Below are 15,416 nucleotides of genomic sequence, written 5' to 3' on the forward strand. Positions count from 1 at the left end.
TTTCAGTTTACTGTGCTCCCCTTTGGTCTTACCAGCGCCCCTCTGGTGTTCACAAAGGTGATGGTGGTGGTCGCCGCTCATCTGCGCAGATCAGGGGTTCTAGTCTTCCCCTATCTCGACGACTGGCTGTTGAAGGCGGGCTCATCCCAGGCTGTCATCTCCCACCTCCAGACTACGGTGGAACCTCCTGCATTCGCTGGGGTTGTCTATCAACGTGCCAAAGTCACACCTGACTCCCTCTCAGAAGCTCCTCTTCATCGGAGCGGTTCTGGACACGATGCAGTTTCGGGTCTATCCTCCTGAGCAGTGAGTCCAGGGTATTCGGGCTATGATTCCGATCTTTCAGCATCTATCCCGGGTTTCGGTCAGGGTGACCCTGCGGCTACTGGTCCTGGTGGCCTCCTGCATCTGGATCATGCCAGATGGCATATGCGTACTCTGCAGTGGGACCTGAAGTTCCAGTGAGCACAGCATCGGGAACCTGTCAGATTGCGTCCAGATCTCAGAGGGCACTGCACGCCAATTGCAGTGGTGGCTAACAAACCGGGATTGGGTCAACGGCAGATCCCTCTTCCTTCCCCAACCATAGTTCACAGTGGTGACCGATGCATCACTTCTTGGATGGGGTGGCCACATGGGGGAGGCGGAGATCAAAGGCCTCTGGTCTCTGGTGGAGTCTGGGCTCCATATCAACCTTCTGGAGCTTCGGGCGATACGTCTTGCACTCAAAGCATTCCTTCCCTCTGTCTGAGGAAGAGTAGTGCAGGTGTTCACGGACAACACCACCGCCACGTGGTACTGCAACAAACAGGGCGGGGTGGGGTTGTGGACCGTATGTCAAGAGGCTCTCTGTCTCTGGACATGGCTGGAACATCAGGGCATATCCCTGGTGGTTCAACACCTGACAGGTCTCTGAACGCCAGGGCGGACAAACTCAGCCGCAGGTGCATGATGGATCATGAATGGCGTCTTCACTTGGAGGTGTCATAAGGTCTCTTTCAGCAGTGGGGAGAGCCTTAGTTAGATATATTCGCCGCCAAAGAGAACGTACAATGTCAGCAATTTCATGCGTTGGAATTTCCAAGGCGGCACTCGTGGAGTTGCGGTCTTCTATAAGCCTTTCTGCCTATACCACTTCTGCCCAGAGTGCTGAAGAAGATCAAGCGTGACCGGGCCCAAGTCATCCTGGTGGCTCCGGATTGGGCACAAGCGTTTGGTATCCTGAGCTGCTACACATGGCCAATAATCCTCTGATCAGACTGCCTCTTCGGAAGAATCTTCTGTTGCAGCAGCAGGAGACGGTCCTCCAACCGAACCTGTCCAGCCTCCACATCCTTGCGTGGAGATTGAGGGGCGACAGTTGACAGCCTTTGACCTTCCTCCCGAAGTCTGTGATGTTATATCTTGGCAGCCAGGCGTCCCTCCACTAAGACGTTATACACCTGCAGATGGAACAAATTTGTGGCATGGTGCACAGCAAAGGCTGAGGATCCCCTTTCTGCCCCTCTTTCTGAGGTTCTCTTGTTCCTCCTCTCTCTGACCCAGCAGGGGTCTGCTCTGGGCACTCTAAAGGGCTACCTCTCGGCCCTTTCAGCCTTCCTTAGTCTTCCTGATCAGCATTCTCTTTTCAAGTCCCCTGTTGTAAATTGCTTCCTTAAGGGCATTACTCCTCTTTTTCCTCATGTTCCCTTCGTAATGCCCCAGTGGGACTTGAACCTAGTTCTAACCTATCTTACGTTGGCTCCCATTGAGCCGCTACATAACTGTCCTCTTAGGCTTCTGTCCTTAAAGACGAACAAGTTACTTACCTTCGAGACATAGATTAGTTATAGATTCCTTACCTTGTGAATTACCCCCAGGCTTCCAACTGGATCCGGAGAATTTTTTCGTGAGCTGTACCCTGCGTGTCGAAATGTAGCATTGGTCAGCTCCGCATTAGTCATTGGCGTCGTGGTCGCCGGGATGACGTCGCGGCAGCTGCTTAGACGCCGCCCTCGCATGTTGACGTCCGTTCTGTACACGACTTTCCGCGCCAGAAGTGCAGAGCCATGCAAGACACTGACCACTGGTGTGCACAACTAGGGTCCTGAAAGGAAATCCTTAACCCTAGAAGTGAGTTTACAGAACGGTGAGGATGGGTGGGGCGGAAAGGAATCTATAACTGATCTATGTCTCTTACAGATATATCGTTACCAAAGGTAAGTACCTTGTTCATCTGAAAGAGACAATTAGTTACCTTGTGAATAGATAACCCAGCAATACCAAATTTGGTATAAAGGTAGCTCTTGGTCCAGAGTGCACGCTTTGCTTTAACCCGTTCGGTGCTCATGATGGCCTGGAGCAGTCATGATGCACAGTGGGCGTGTGCTCATGACGGCTCCAGGATGTCATTGCACCCACCCACGGGGGAAGCGCTGGCGCTCCACCCGTGGGACGCCGATCTAGGTGTTTTCACCAGGGAAGGCAGGGGAATACCTTCCCCTGCCTCCCCCCGCTTCCCCCTCCATGTCATCAATGACGTCATTGGAGGTTTCCCCTTCTTCCCCGACGCGCTGGAAGCCATTTGCTTCCAGCGCATCGGGGAGCAAAGAGGTACATTTTTCCTCTGGGGAGGGGGGGATTTTAGCAATAGAGGCATCGGGGGAAAGGAAAGGGTTTTCCTTTCCCCTGATGCTTCTTTTGTGCATTCCTGCTGCACGATCGTGCGATCGTGCAGCAGGAATGCCCACTAGAGCCAGGGATTTTTTTGTTGTTGTACATATTGCCAATTGATTTACTGTTTGGGGGAGCAGCCCCTTAGGCAAGGGTCGCTCCCCGTTTTGGGGCATACTTTATTGGCTTTTGTCTGCCCCCCTGGGGGGGCAGATTCATGTATATATTTTTTTTAAATTGGCACACTGGACCACGAGTCCAAAGGGTCACTCCCTTTGGGGGTATGTTTATGGCTGTCTGCCCCCATGAGGGGGGGCTGATCTTGCCTTTTTTTGTTATCTAGGGCCCACTAGGCCACCAGTTTTTTTTTTTGGAGAGTGACCCCTTGGGCAAGGGTCGCTCTCCCTTGGAGCCGTCTCTCCCCATATTTGGCCCACTAGACCACCAGGTATTTGTTTGTGGGGAGTGGCCCCTTGGGCAAGGGTCACTCCCCATATGGGGGCAATGTTTTTTGGCTTTGTCTGCCCCTCTGGGGGGCAGATTTCGCCATTTTTTTTTATGTTGTCCACTGGACCACCAGGGAAAATTTTGTGGGGAGTGGCCCCTTGTGCAAGGGTCACTCCCCTTCGGGGGCTATGTTTTTGGCTGTCTGCCCCCTTGGGGGGGTGGGCAGATCTCACTTTTTTTAAATCTAGGGCCCACTAGGCCTCCAAAGAATTGTTTCTGGGAGAGTGACCCCTTGGGCAAGGGTCGCTCTCCTTTGGGGGCAGGGTCGCCCTTCTTTGGGGGCTGTGTCTCCCCATGTTTGGCCCACTAGACCACCAGGGATTTGTTTGTGGGGAGTGGACCCTTGAGCAAGGGTCGCTCCCCTTATGGGGGCAATGTTTTTTGGCTGTGTCTGACCCCCCGGGGGGGCAGATTTTGCCATTTTGTTTTAAGGTGGCCCACTGGACCACCAGTGAATACTTTGTGGGGAGTGGCCCCTTGGGCAAGGGTCACTCCCCTTCGGGGGCTATGTTTTAGGCTGTCTGCCCCCATTGGGGGGGGGGAGGCAGATCTCACCTTTTTTTATCTAGGGCCCACTAGGCCACCAGGGTTTTTTTTTGGGGGGGGGGGGAGAGTAACCCCTTGGACAAGGGTCGCTGTCCTCTGGGGGCTGAGGCTTGTCATGTTTGGGCCCACTAGACCACCAGGGATTTGTTTGTGGGGAGTGCCCCATTGGGCAAGGGTCGCTCCCCTTTATGGGAGGCTGATTGTGGCCATTTCTGTCCTCTTTGGGTGGCAGATCAGCAGTATGTTTTTTAGGCCCATCCGCCCCCAAGGGGGGCAGAAGCCATTAGACAATAGGGGTTTTTACATTTTTGAATTGGAGAGGGGCCTCAAGGGCAAGGGTTGCTTCCCTTTTACAGTAGTGAATATTTTATTTCTACTCTTAGGCCCACCTACCCCTCAGCTTAGCTGGTGGATTGTGTGTGGACTGGTGCATTATTTGAATATGCTATTGTAATGGTTTATTTTCTCCTTTTTATTCTAGTGTAAAGCTTTTGATTCCAGTTTGCGGTTTCGGCAGTGGTTGTTCTGCAGTTTTGCGTAATTGCATTTATTTGGTACGAATTTTTTTTTTGTTGTGTTTACTCCAAATGAGTATTATTGTCATGCATGAATGAATTGTTTTGTAAGTGGTGTCATAATGGCAGCATGGTTGTTAGTGTTCAGAGCATGAAATTCTTTGCGATGTGTTTTGCATTGTCTTGTGTGTAATTTTCTTTTTCTTTTTTAGTGGGATATTGTTGATCCTTACTGTGTCTGTGCAGACTAGGTGGCGGTGAGTCTAGCTGCTTCTGTCAAGTGAGTGGTATAGTGTTGGAGTATATAGGTCTTTGTGATAAAGCTACATTTTGTTTATTTTGTTTTTTACAAAGGGTTTGTTGTTGTTGACTTGTTTGACAAGTAACCTTTATTAGTAAGCATTATGGCTAGCCGTAGAATGACTGCTCAGCAGGTGGTTGGTATGCTTCTTGAATCTTCCTCTGAGCAGGATTATGTGACTGACAGTGCGTCTGAGGGAAAGGAGGGAGGGGAAGATTCAGGCAGTGAGTTTTCTCTCCACATGGAATCATCGGATGATGAAGGTACTCTCAGTGCGGATGAAGCTACTCTCGGTGTGGATGAAGCTACTCTCAGTGCGGATAAAGTGCCTGTTTTAGAGGAGGATACTGCTGTGCCGATGGTGCAAGAGGCATCTGGATTGCAGCCCGAGGCTGCTAGGCTTCCTACTGGAAGTGCTGGACTCTGGGTTGATCCAAACATGGTGAAGCCGGTGTTGCCTGACTTTAGTGGTGATGCAGGGTGTGGAGTGGATTGTGAACATTTTTTGCCTATACAGTTTTTTCAGTTGTTTATGGATGATGTATTTTTGGGTGAGATTGTTGAGCAGACTAATTTGTATGCAGAACAGTTTTTGAGGGATGACAGTGACAAACTTAGGACCCACTCTAGAGCTACCCGGTGGACTCCCACAAATCTGGAAGAGATGAAGAAGTTTTGGGTTTGACTTTATTGATGGGTTTGATAAGGAAGCTGTCCATGGCTTCATATTGGTCTACCAGTCGCTTGATGGCAACGGCCATATTTCCTGCAGTTATGACTCCTGATCGGTATTTACTTTTGCTTCGGATGCTGCATTTTGTTGATAATGCTTTGGCGTTGCCACGAGATCACCCTGACTGTGACCGTCTTTTTAAGATTCGGCCTGTTCTTGATCACTTTGTAGATCGATCTTCAGAGATCTATACTCCAGGGAAATAAATATCTATTGATGAGTCTTTGGTCCTGTTCAAGAGCCGTTTGGTTTTTAGGCAGTACATTCCTAGCAAGAGGGCATGCTATGGAATTAAGCTGTATATGTTGTCTGAGAGTAGGACAGGATATGTTTTTAATTTCAGTGTGTACACTGGTAGGGATTCCACTATTGACCCCGCTGGTTGTCCGTCCACTTTTGGAGTTTCAGAGAAAATTGTGTGTGATCTTGCTAGAGGACTGTTTAACATAGGCCACCATTTGTACCTTCATAACTTCTACACTGCTGTGCAATTGTTTAAGTAATTGTTCAAAGTGGACACTTTTGCTTGTGGCACAATCTGCTCTAACCGTAAAGGTTATTAAAAAGAGCTTGTTTGAAAAAAACTTCAGAGGGGCCAGTGCAGTTCCTTGCGTAGTGATGAACTACTAGCTCTGAAATTTGTGGACAGGAGGATGTGTACATGCTGACTACCATCCATCATGAGAGTACTTCACCTGTGCCTCTTTGGGGTAAGATTGCTGAAGTGCGCAAACCTGTGTGCATTTTAGAGTACAATAAGCACATGGGTGGTGTTGATAGAGTAGATCAGAGGTTGGAACCTTAGACTGCTATTCGTAAGGCTTACGTTTGGTATAAGAAGTTGGCCATCCATCTCTGCAATTTAGCAACTTTCAATGCTTTTGTTGTGTTCAAGGAGTGTTCTCCTGCGTCAAAGCTGACTTTTGTTCAGTTTCAGCAGTCTGCGATAGGCAGCCATGTTGTAGAGCAGACAAGTGTTCCTAGAGTTGGAGTGGTGGAGGATGGGGCTCGATTGAAAGATCGCCACTTTCCTGATCACATTCCTCCCACACCCTCAAAAGACTTTCCCACTAGGAGATGTAGAGTCTGTTGGCGAAGAGGTATGCGGAAGGAGACTCGTATGTACTACCCTGAGTGTTCTTCTAACCCTGGACTGTGTGTGCCTGCTTGTTTTAGAACGTACCACACGCAAAATAATTATTGGGAGCATCTATGAGTGGTAAAGTGAACTGCCTGGTCTGTATTGTTTAAACATTTTTGTTCTGTTTCAAGGTTGGCATTAGTACAATGTATTTAGTTTCAGATTTTTTGTTAGTAGATTTGTATCTATTTGCAATTTGTTTGCGTTTTATTTTTTGTATAAAAAAATCCTAAATGTGATGGCGGTGTGTGTAGGCTGGCGCTTGGCAGGTGGTGTGCGTACACTGGCGCTTGGCTGGTGGTGTGCGTGGACTGGCGCTTGGCTGTTGGTGTACGTGGACTGGCGGTGTGCGTGGACTGGCGCTTGGCTGGCGGTGTGCGTGGTCTGGCGCTTGGCTGGCGGTGTGCGTGGTCTGGCGCTTGGCTGGCGGTGTGCGTGGTCTGGCGCTTGGCTGGCGGTGTGCGTGGATTGGCGCTTGGCTGGCGTGCGTGGACTGGCGCTTGGCTGGCGGTGTGCATGGACTGGCGCTTGGCTGGTGGTGTGCGTGGACTGGCGCTTGGCTGGTGGTGTGCGTGGACTGGCGCTCGGCTGGCAGTGTGTGAGTAGTGACTTGCTGCTGCTCACTACACACACTGCTAGCCGAGCGCCACTCCACGCAATCCATCAGCTTGTGTGGTTGCTGTGTCAGGAATGTGGGCGTGCGAAAGTGATGAGCCCTTGAATGGCGCTGTCTGCTGGTGTGAGTGTTGTAATGTGATGGGCCCGCGGCTGGCGTTGTGAATGGTTTTGTATGTGTCAAACGTATTGTCGTACTTTAGAATTTGGGACCGCGTAGGAGGCAGGGCCCTACCCCTGTCTATCTCGGTAATAGTGAACCGCGAATGGTTAATGCGGTATGTACAAGTGCTTTTTGTAACATTTTAGCTATGAATGCACTGTGTATACGCTATTTTACATCACTGCCTGGGTTCCATTTTGTATCGGTGGCCATCTTATGGTTGCCCTCACATAGGCTATATAGCATGAAGCGAAAACGGGCCTTTCAGAGCACATGTGGCTTCCTTTGACTTTTCTGTGACCTGGGCAGCTTGGCTCCGCTGCCCCAGGTCAAACTGGTCTCATGAGTTCCCCGTCCTCTGGCCACCTGTGATTAGCATCAGGGCTTGACACACCATAAAGTCTTTTCATCCTACACAAGCCTCCAGCTAATCTCTTTCACACCTGACTGTTCCTGCTTTATGGCTTGTTTCCCAAAACAGGAGATGCTCATGTTTATTGGGGCCTATCGATATCTGATATGGGATCTGAGCCTTGCTGGGTAAATAATTACGGGCTTGTTTAACTGGAATGTGGGATGGTCATCATGACTCTGCCTTTTCGTTTTGTAATGTATACTTTGAATGACCATACCATAAACTTAAGAATGTATGCCTGAGGCAGGAAATTCTGTATTTAAGGAGAAGCCCGTTTCTGTGATTTTTACAACATACACGCTGTTGTACTTCTAGGACGCCTGTAATTGGTCTGCAGCCAATAAACTGATCTTTGACTTCACCCAGAAGACTCTGTGTTTCTGTAGGTCTGAAACAGGAAGAACCCCGAAGTCATAGGGTGTGTTCCCCTGCACCGCTGGGCTTAAAATACCCAGTACTCCAGTTGGCGCCCAACTCGGCGCGATTTCAGCGGTACCGGTTCAAACCAGAGGTTCGTGAGGAGCTTCGTGTGGAAATTCTGGAGGAAGGCCGCCACGTCATCGACCCCTGCATGTCGACGTGGTCCGAGAGTCTTTTCTGCGAGGTTCTCCGCGTCCCGACGGCTACGAAGGACTGCTGCCCTGATTAATCGCCCTGTTTTGGACCCTTGACGATTTTGGTAGAGCGAAACAATCGAGAGAGTCTTCTGGTGACGCCATCGATCATCAATATTCAGTTAAGTATAAGTGGAGCGTCTCCCAGTTTGAATTTGGTATCCTTCGGGATCATTTTGATTTGGTGCTTGCAAGTCCCAAAGCCAGAGGACTCGTGTATTCACGAGACTATCGTATTCGATAATCCTTTGACGTTTGAAACTAGACTAGTGAGCGAAGATGCCTGGTTCTAGTGTATTTTGTAGATTGTTTTGTTTGGGTTGTGGAAGGGATTTCCAGTTGGAGGATTCATGTCCGGTTCCTCCAATTGGAACTCCAACTTATGAGCTTTATGTAAAACATGGCGTGGGCCCCATTGCATATAATGAAATATGGATCCGATACACCAGAAAGGACGGTGTTTTAAAATGGCCCCAAAATGGTAGTTTCGATACAGATATCTTAGATAATTTGGAAGTTAAATTGTTTAAAAAGAAAGCCCGGCCGGCGATGTTTGATTCTTTCCGCCTATGGCGAAAGGAAGCCAAACAGAAGGAAATTAAGCTAGCGAAAAGAGATAAGAGAGAGAGAGGTATGTCAGTGATGCAAGCAGCTGTGCAATTTAAAGATAATGAGGAGGAACAAATGAAGGAACAGTTACATAGACAGCGCAAACTAGGGATTGATAAATGTTACCCTGTTTTGTCACCCCTTGTGCAAAATGAGACAAAAGAGAATGAGAAGGATTCCCTAATGTCCCATTTGTTAAGTTCGCCACCCCCATATGCGCAAAATGCCACCGCACCTCCACAGCTTGTAAATGCGCAGCCTCCAGTAAATATGCCGCAAGCCTTCCCACAGGCGCCAGCTCCTCCTCAGCTGGCTCCTATCCCTGCAGTGCAGCCCTCTCAAGGACCGCCAGTTTTGCTACCTGTTGCCCCTGCGCTTCCTGCGACTTTGCCTAGCACGCCAGCGGCCTCCTCTGGCGCTCCTTCTTGCACTACCCCGGTACCTGTATCTGAATCCGTTTTCCTTCCCTCTGTCTATCCCCCCGTTTTTGCCTCAACTTCTCCTTCAGCACGACAACGATTAGCTAATGTAGTTACTAGTCTAATGTCGCCTCTCTTTGGGTCATCTAGTGCGACTCCTGCCTTACAGCGTAAGCAATTGCGCAGTCAGCTGCCTGATTCTGACGAGAAAGAGGTGTTAGATCATCTGGCGCGTAGGTGGATTGGTTTCCCTTCATGCTATGATGTGGAATCAGTTGTTGATGTGTTTCATCAATGGGATGCCCCGAAACAGAGGTATGTGTTCGAGAAAATGTGTGAAATCCTCTGTGAGGAATTGGATGATCATGGTAGAGATCCAAGCCCGCAGGAGTTGTGTCGAGTGAGATTCGATTTTGGAAAAGGTACGATTGTGGGCCCCGATGTCAATAAAGCAGTTGCGATCTTATTATCCTTGAGGAATGATGATTGTCAACAGCCGTTGTTTACACAAGATTTCCCTGTGGGGAGAAAGGGAAAAGCGCGACAATACCCTATGAGAGAAGTCCCTCCGGTATAAAAGGAAGCTGTTGCGGCTGATGCCGCTCATGGTATTGCTGCTATGCCAGCACATTTTCAGCGTGTTTGGGTACATGTTCCATGGAAGCGATCTGAGGTGTTAGCACTTAAACAGACATTGCCTGATCCCCGTAAAAACCCTGCAGGATATTATAAGGAGTTATCCCAAACTGCAGAATCATGTGTAATGAATCTAGCAGACATAGATATGCTGTTTGGGAATGTGGTTCCACAGCCTTTATGGGGATCCATTCGTAATATAGATCACGCTGTAGAATTGGGTGACACATGGGCTAATATCGTTGCTGCAGACGCTAGACAAGTTGGTGGTGCAAAACCTGAGCCCTTGGTAGCAGAACTCCCTGGTAGAATTATTACCTACATGAAAACTATAATGCCTGCGATGCGCGTAAATTGGGACAAACTATGCGCATGCAAGCAGAAGAAAGATGAGACAGTGTCTGATTTCTTCACCAGGTTTGAAGAAACGTTTATCGACCACAGTGGCCAAGACATGAGCACTGAAGGTGGCCAACGGTTATTCGTTGATAAATTTGTGCAGAATCTACTTCCCGAGTTGTGTAAAAAATTTAAAGATTCAGAAAGTTCTTGGGCTGTTTCCTCTTCAGCGCAAATACTGGCTACTGCACAGTATTATGAAAATAGAGACAAAGATGAGAAGGATAGAACAGATAAGAAAACGAAAGAACTAAAGACAAAGGTCCTCTTGCAGCAGGCCTATCCGCCACGTGGAGGACAGAATAATTATAGACAAACACAAGGTATCTATCAGCAGCCCCAACAGTTTCAGGGTAATCAGCCAATGAACAGGTATTATCAACCACGAATCCCTGTAGGTCCCAACCAATGTTCATATTGCAAAGAGGAAGGTCATTTTAAATATAGTTGCCCTAAATTAATGCAGCGTAACAGTAATGCGTATGGCGCAAGAGGTAGAGGTGGTCAGCAAGCTCCTAGGGGTAGAGGGCGTGGAAATATTCCCCAGAACGCGCGTCCTCTTCCGCCTCAAAATACCATAAATCGCTTTGATCAGCATGCCAACGCGACTGGTAATACAGCTCAGTACTACAATAATGATTATTATGCAGAGGACGACAATGTAGAAGATGATGATTACTAGGACAGCCGTAGACAGAGAGAGGGAGTTGTTTCAGTGCCAGTGGATCAGAGCGGACCTTATGTTAAAGTAACTACAGCAAATGTAACGGAGCCCTTTCTGCTGGATACTGGTGCTGCAAAGAGTTCAATCATGCATTCAAAACTCCCTGGCGCGCCTTTGTCTGGCGAAATGAATGTCTCAGTAGGTTTTTCTGGCACCCCAGTTAGGAACCCGATTTCTAGTCCTATGTAACTTTCTGTTGGACCTTGTGAGCTAAAAGCACCCCTCATTCTAACGACAGGTTGTGGTGAAAATTTGCTAGGCTTAGATTTGCTAAAAAGATTGCATGCAACGCTATATTGTTCTCCCTCAGGAGTACAACTTACATTAGGTAAGAAAGTGATTTCCCCGATGTATTTGTCTAAAAATGCAATGCCACCTGAATTGTCATCCCTTCCGGATGTCCTTTGGGCTACTGGTCCCAATGATGTGGGTCTTTTGGAAATACCGCCATATGTGGTCACTTTAAAAGCCAATGTTAGATTGCCACGCCTTCCCCAGTATAAGATCTCTAATGAAGGTCAGAAAGCGTTGTTAGAAATTGTCAGCGATCTGATCAAAAAGGGTGTAATTGAAGAGACAAGAGGCAACGTTTGCAATAGTCCTGTTTTACCTGTCTTAAAACGAACGGACCCTTCACAGCCACCTGTTTACAGATTTGTGATTGATCTTAGAGAGGTTAATAAGATTGTTGTGCCACAGTTTCCAGTTGTCCCTGATAGAACTGCCTTGTTAACCATGATTCCAGCCTCCGCTGCATGGTTCTCAGTGATCGATCTAAAGAATGCTTTCTTTAGCATCCCAATTGCAGAAGAGAGCAGAGACATTTTTGGTTTTAGTTTAGGAGGTCGAAGCTTCCGCTTTAAACGCGCTCCTCAGGGCTACTGTGAAAGTCCATCAATATACAGCCAAGCTTTAAAAGCGCAGCTTGATGCACTGGTTTTACCTAGTGGCGCTATCCTCATTCAGTATGTTGACGATTTACTAATCGCCGCGGATACTGAAAAGATTTGCAAAGAAGCTACATTGTCATTGTTGCGTCATTTGTCTGCCTCCCATCACAAAGTGTCTCTCTCAAAGCTGCAATATTGTCGACAAGAGGTGACCTACCTAGGTCATCTCTTATCGAAGGAGGGACGGAAACTGACCCCAGAAAGAATTCAAGCCATTGCACAGTTGAGTGTGCCAAGAACACAGAGAGAAGTGCGTGCTTTCTTGGGCATTACTTCATACTGTAGGCATTGGATTCCTAATTTTTCCTTGTTGGCAAAACCTTTGTTAGCATTGACATGCAAAGACACACCGAATCCTATTCCATGGTCTGAAGAGTGTCAGAAGAGTTTTTTGGAATTGCGCAACACATTGTGTTCAGCTCCTGTGTTGGGTACCCCTGACTACAGCAAGCCTTTTACATTGTATGTTCATGAGAAAGATGGTTGTGCATTATCAGTGTTAACACAGCCTTTTGGCGACAGACCGCGTCCATGCGCGTACTTTTCATCAACCTTGGACCCTGTAGCGAGGGCGTTGCCAAGTTGTCTGAGAGCCACAGCCGCTGCAGCTATGTCTATCCGACAGTCTGCTGGCCTAGTAATGGATAATACATTGATTGTTATGGTTCCACATGCTGTGGACACATTGTTAAACAGGACTAAGACACAACACTTAACTAGTGCGCGATTATCTGGTTATGAGCTGACACTGTTAGCAAATCATATACACATAAAGAGATGCAACACATTGAATCCAGCTACACTATTACCAATTCCAGCAGATCTAGATGAGATTGAGCAACATGATTGATTGTCTGTTCAGAACAGAAGAAGAGACGAAAGGGAGAGTAGATCTCAAAGATACTCCCCTAACTGAGTGTGATGGTACTTTATGGGTGGATGGTTCGTGTTTCAAGCTTCCGAATGGTGATACGACTGCTGCATATGCTATCACGACTTTGCACACGATTGTGGAAACTGCGCGTGTGCCACAAAATTCGGCTCAAGCAGCAGAATTGATTGCCCTTACGAGAGCATGCGTGTTGTCTGAAGGAATGAAAGTGAATATATACACAGATAGCCAGTACGCCTTTGGCGTGGTTCATAATTTTGGGCGATTGTGGAAAGAACGTGGGTTCCTGACTTCGCATGGAGCTAAGATTCAGAATGGCAAGTTGGTGAATGATCTCCTTGAGTCGCTGATCCTACCGTTGCAAGTTGCGATTATGAAATGCAGTGCGCACAAGAAAATCACCGATGATGTTGGTCGTGGTAATGCGTTTGCTGATGAAGTCGCGAAAGAAACAGCCAGAGATGTGAAGACTCGAATGTATGTTGCAGGCCCTGCCAGATGGGTTAGTGATGTTGAAATGTGTGAAAACACAATAGAGAGTGTAAAGTCCCTTCAAGCTGAAACCACAGAGAAAGAGTTAAGCAAGTGGAGAGAAAGTATGGGTAAGTTGGATGAGAATGGTTGTTGGATTGATCTGTCAGAACATAGGCGATGGTTGTTACCTGATGCATATGTGCTTCCAGTGGTTACTATGGCACATGGAATGGCACATATCAGTACGAAAGGAATCTGTAAGTTGTTGGCTCCAGTATGGCAGAATGCTGGAATTCCTAAGTGTGCAGAGAATGTGGTCAAGAATTGTATGGTATGCTTGAAGTACAACCCTGGTAGGGGAACCCCAACTCCAGCTGGTCATTTTGCGCCTCCATCATATCCATTTGAAGTTTTGCAGCTAGATTTTATTCACATGGAAAGGTGCAACAACCTGAAATATGTATTGGTGGTTGTTCGTGCTTTTTCAAAATGGATTGAGGCCTATCCTCTAAAGGATAACACTGCTCTGTCCACAGCCAAAGCCCTTGTGAAAGAATTTTTCCCTAAGTTTGGAATGCCAAGAATGGTGTGGAGTGATAATGGAAGTGAGTTTGTGGGTAAAGTGATGAAGAATGTATGTGAGGGACTAGGTATAAGGCAGAAATTCCACGCTGCAAATCACCCCCAATCAGCTGGATTAGTAGAGCGCTACAACGGCGCTCTAAAACTTAAACTGCCCAAAATCCAAGCGAGCTCAGGTCTTAAATGGCCTGACGCTCTGCCTCTAGCACTCCTGTCCACCAGAATGACCGTGCACTCACGAGTGGGACTTAGTCCTTATGAGGTTGTTTTTGGCCGCCCGGCCAATGTATGGGGTGTGCCAAGGCCGGCGAAATTCAGTGAAATCGAGCATCCAGTACTGTTTGATTACTTGCACGAATTGACAGCTAAACTGCGTGTTTTACACCAACAGGTGCATGATACTCTCCCCCCGGCTTCTGAAGCTCCTGGACACCCTATCAAACCAGGCACGTGGATCCTTGTGAAAAACTTCCAGCGGAAAGCCAACGATGAGCCCCGCTGGATTGGCCCTCACCTCGTACTCCTGTCTACAAGATCAGCTGTTCGAGTGAAGGGGAAGAAAAACTGGATCCACGGCGCCCACATCAAAAGGATCCCTTTGCCTCTGCCGTACGACCAGTGGGTCCAGGAGGGTATCGCAGACTCTGAAACAGACACTGTACCTCGCTTTGTGCCGTTCAGTGATGCACGCATAAAAGGCACAGCTTCAGCACAGGAAAGTGACGATATTTTGCAAGAAGCTGTGCCTCCGTCAATTCGATTGGACACTACCGAGCCTGAACTTTTGTTTCAAGATCAAACAGTACCTGGCCGTCTCCATTACAATCTAAGGCCAAGGCCCATGGACAAATAAATATTCTTTTTCTTTTACCTTTTTATTTTTTGATAACCAGAGCTCTCCCATCTGAAGGACTTTCTTGATTTTTGTTTTTCGAACCACCATCCGGGTTCAGCCGCAGGGTCGCAGTGCCAAGACTTTGGGGTACAGGCCGAAGACGTTAGGTCGACGGTTCTGGTTGGTCTAGAGCGTTCCCTGGACTGACAGGCGTACTCCTTAGCAGAAGATACTCACCCGCCGCGAGCGGCACGATTAGAGGATGGAGTTTTGTAAGATGGAGAGACTCACTGAGGAAATGAACTTTAAAGCAAGAATATGTAAAATAATGAAAACCAAACGTTTTGTATTTTTATGCCTGTTTGTATTATGTAGTATGATAGTGTTTACTGTAGGATTTGTATTCTTCTCCTCTCAAGAGCCCATTGCCCCCACTGTACAGCCTATACCTCCTCCTACTATCTCCTCACACTCTTTTCACCCTCTGCCTGAACATGAACAAGTTAGACGATCAGAGTTTGTGAATAACTCGTTTATTCAGCTCCTGCACCAGCACCAGCTAGTCATGAATACAACCAATTGCTGGGTGTGTGGTTTAATGCCACATACCATTAATAAGGGTATTCCTTATCTAGTGCTGCCGTATAGTTACAATGGATCGTCATGGGCATTCCAGACTATGTTTCTCTATGCA

At 47.7% G+C, this 15,416-nt stretch overlaps 1 protein-coding gene across 1 annotated transcript in view; it reads left to right on the top strand.

Annotated features, from left to right (window-relative positions):
• Nucleotides 1-15,416, top strand: part of KANSL1 (KAT8 regulatory NSL complex subunit 1) — a 1,694,895-nt gene that overhangs the window by 210,372 nt on the left and 1,469,107 nt on the right. The gene's annotated exons all lie outside the window — the stretch shown is intronic.

This window comes from Triturus cristatus, chromosome 1_1 (genome assembly GCF_964204655.1).
Source record: "Triturus cristatus chromosome 1_1, aTriCri1.1, whole genome shotgun sequence".
NCBI lineage: Eukaryota > Metazoa > Chordata > Amphibia > Caudata > Salamandridae > Triturus > Triturus cristatus.